At 56.8% G+C, this 3,004-nt stretch overlaps 1 pseudogene across 1 annotated transcript; it reads right to left on the reverse strand.

Annotated features, from left to right (window-relative positions):
* Positions 1-1,579: 1,579 nt before the first annotated feature.
* Positions 1,580-2,235, reverse strand: LOC308630957 (securin-like; annotated as a pseudogene). Its single transcript has one exon. The product of its transcript is annotated as a securin-like (transcript).
* Positions 2,236-3,004: the final 769 nt, after the last annotated feature.

A 3,004-nucleotide genomic window follows, 5' to 3' on the forward strand; every position in this document is an offset into this window, starting at 1 on the left:
GTCAGGATCTCCCTGTGTGGGGACGGGTCAGGATCTCCCTGTGTGGGGACGGGTCAGGATCTCCCTGTGTGAGGACAGGGTCAGGAGACCCCTGGGCGAGGACAGGGTCAGGATGCCGTGCCACCCAGGCCTCCCTTCCAGTCAGCCTGTCACTCCTCCATTTGGTGTAGATGGCCGGTGTCGCTCTGCTACCAACACTGCCCTCTGTCAATAACTGGCCAAGTGTGACCAGAGCTGGGGAAGGACACTTGCATGGAATTGATGCACACAGCGGCTGACCCAGCTGGCCAGTGTTCCGTTGGCCACTGGCTGAAGAACTGGACGTCTGTGGAAGCTAAGGAAAGGCCAACCCGGGAGCCTGGGACTGAAGATAGTGGACGCAGCGCCTGGGGCAGTGTGGGGAGGGCTCTAGGGGTCGCAGGCTGATTGGGCCGAGGCCAGCCTCCCCCAGCCTGGCTGCTCTCTGGGAAGGTGCTGAGGAGGCAGATCACAAGGGCTGGGGCTCAGGTGTCCCTTTGTCACCGGAGGCACTTATTCAAGGAAGGAATGAACACTTTGCTGATTTTTCCTGAAAATAATTTTTCCCAAATCAAACGACTTTATCAATAACCTCTGCTCACTGTCGTGAGTGAGCGAGGACAGCAGGCAGAGGTCAGGGTGAGGCCTGCAGCTCAGCTGGATTCAGCAGGTCCCTGGACGGCCGAGACCCTCTGGAGCACCACGTTCCTGCACTGGTGACCTTCCTTCTCAATTGCCCCGTGGCCCTGGCTGCCCGCCTTGAACCTGACAGATCCCGACACGAGACCGAATCTCTTGCAGCGTGACAAGGGAAATCACTCCTGCGGCTGACCCCCTAAGCACCCGCTCGGCCTGACCGTCTGGGGGACCGGGGCAGCCTGTGTGCTGATTCTGATCACAGAGCTGACGTCCCCGGAAACCTGCTGTGGGGGCGACGCAGGACCTCTGGGAGATCTGGGGGGCCGTGCAAGTCGCCACAGGACCGTTTCCACACATTTTCAAGCATTTCCATCACCCCCACCCAAGAGCTGCCTCAGGGTCACTGGGTCCTCCCGGGCACTTGGTTAATCCTGCTCCCTCCCCGCCCGGGCCGCTGCTGACCCTCCCTGAGTGGAGCACTTTGCACGGTGGACACACCGAGCAGTCTTCCCCTGACTCTGTTCTCTGGAACCCAGCGTGGGTCTCCGACATCACCTGTGCCATGGCTGGCTGGTGTGGGGTCCTCCCTGCCATGGTTTCGCTGTGCACAGACGCCACATTTTGCTTGTCCACTCCCTGCCGGGGCCCAGACACCCTTTGCCACAGGCCTTGCACCCAGTGCCCAGTGGCACAGGGGAGGCTCCCGTCTCCCAGGGCCTGGCCAGCGCCTCTTGGGTGGGTGTCCGGGGTGTGGAATGTCATCCTGCAGGGGCTTCCATTTGCACTGACCCTGATGACCACTGGTACTGAGCGTCTTTTCATGCTTTGCAGGCGTTTTATACCTTCTCGGTCAAACAGCTGGTCTCTCTTGGACTGCTCAATCTTTTTTTTTTTTTTTTTTGCCTGTTAAACAAATGCTTTATTAACACAAAGAAACTAGAAAGCACTGAGAAATGTAAATATCCAAGTCATAACAAACGGGTGGCAATTCCACACCCAGGTTGACAGAAGGGGACTTGAAGGGGACTGCAGTGGATCCGATGCCCATGGTGACGACGGCATCCCCACAGGCGCGGGGGGCCGAGCTGCACAGCCTCTCAAGTGCTCCCTCCTCTTCAAGGACCATGAGAGGCACTCCCCTCGGGGGGCTGGCGACCGGATGCTCCTCAGGAGGTCAGAACTCTCAGAGTCTGAAGGATCGAAGGGAAAGAAGTCTTGTACCTCTGGATAGTCTCCTCGGAGGCAGGACCCGAGCTTTTGCTCCAGCGGTCTTCTCGCTCGTCTTTCTGCAGGGAAGGTCGGCTGTTTTTGTGGCAGGAGCATGGGTCCTCATGACTTTCTGCAGCTCTGTTGACAGTTCCCAAAGCCTTCCTGACGGTTTTAGGTTCGGCTGGTGCAGCGTCAAAGGTTTTGCCAACAAGTGGAGTTGGGACCTGAGACCTCCCGTCTGAGGCTCTAACTAGCATGTGGAGGCCCTGGCTTGTATCCCAGGCCCAGGCCCCCGTCCAGCACCTCCCCAGGAGCCACACGGGTACAAGGTTCTCCATTTTCCTTGTCAACTGAGATCAGAGCAGCCATTCTGGGTTGCTCTAGGGATGCGACGTGCGTGTGGGAAACCGGGGCCTAAGCCGCCTCCATGTTTTGTGAGCTTTCCAAGAGCTCTTCATGGATCATGACCAACCCTTCCGTCAGATGCACCATTCCTAGTAGTTCCTCTGACTTCCTGGGATGTCTTGGGATGTGCAAGTCTTGTCCTAGATGGTATCCATCACCCTTTCTGTTCTTCATGATCTTCTTCTGTGGTGCCAATGTGAGAACTTTGCCTTACAAAGGCCCAAAGCTTCTCTGTTCTCTTCTCAGTCTTACAATTTGAGTTTATGACCCACGTTGGGTGGATTTTCCTGCATTGTGTGAGGTCAGGTCTAGATTCTCTTATTTCTAATGAGTGGCCAACGTCCAGTACCACTTGCTGAAAGGCCCTCTCTGCTCTAGTGATCTGCCTCTGCACCTTAGTTGACAGGCAAGTGGACGTCGCGGTAGGGGTCAGACCTGGGCCCTAGTGCATTTCCCTGACTCCTGCGCCCCAAGGGAGCTTTAGAATCGGGAAATGTCCTTCTTTTTCCCAAACTGTCCTGCTGTTGGAGCTCTTTGTATCTCATCCACGGCGAATGGAGCATCTTTCCTCATGTCCTTGTGACCCTTCGTCACTGGGAAGTGCTGGTCTTGGATCCAGGAACCCTGCTGGAGCTGTGGGCTGGGCCATTTTTGGGCTTCCTCCATTCCCCTGGGGTGAGGCCTCTTGTCCTTCTCCTGTCTGGACGCCTCACCTGGTGTCCTTGCCTCGTTT

Source organism: Spermophilus citellus, assembly GCF_964194105.1.
Source record: "Spermophilus citellus genome assembly, chromosome: 11".
NCBI classification, from domain to species: Eukaryota; Metazoa; Chordata; class Mammalia; order Rodentia; family Sciuridae; genus Spermophilus; species Spermophilus citellus.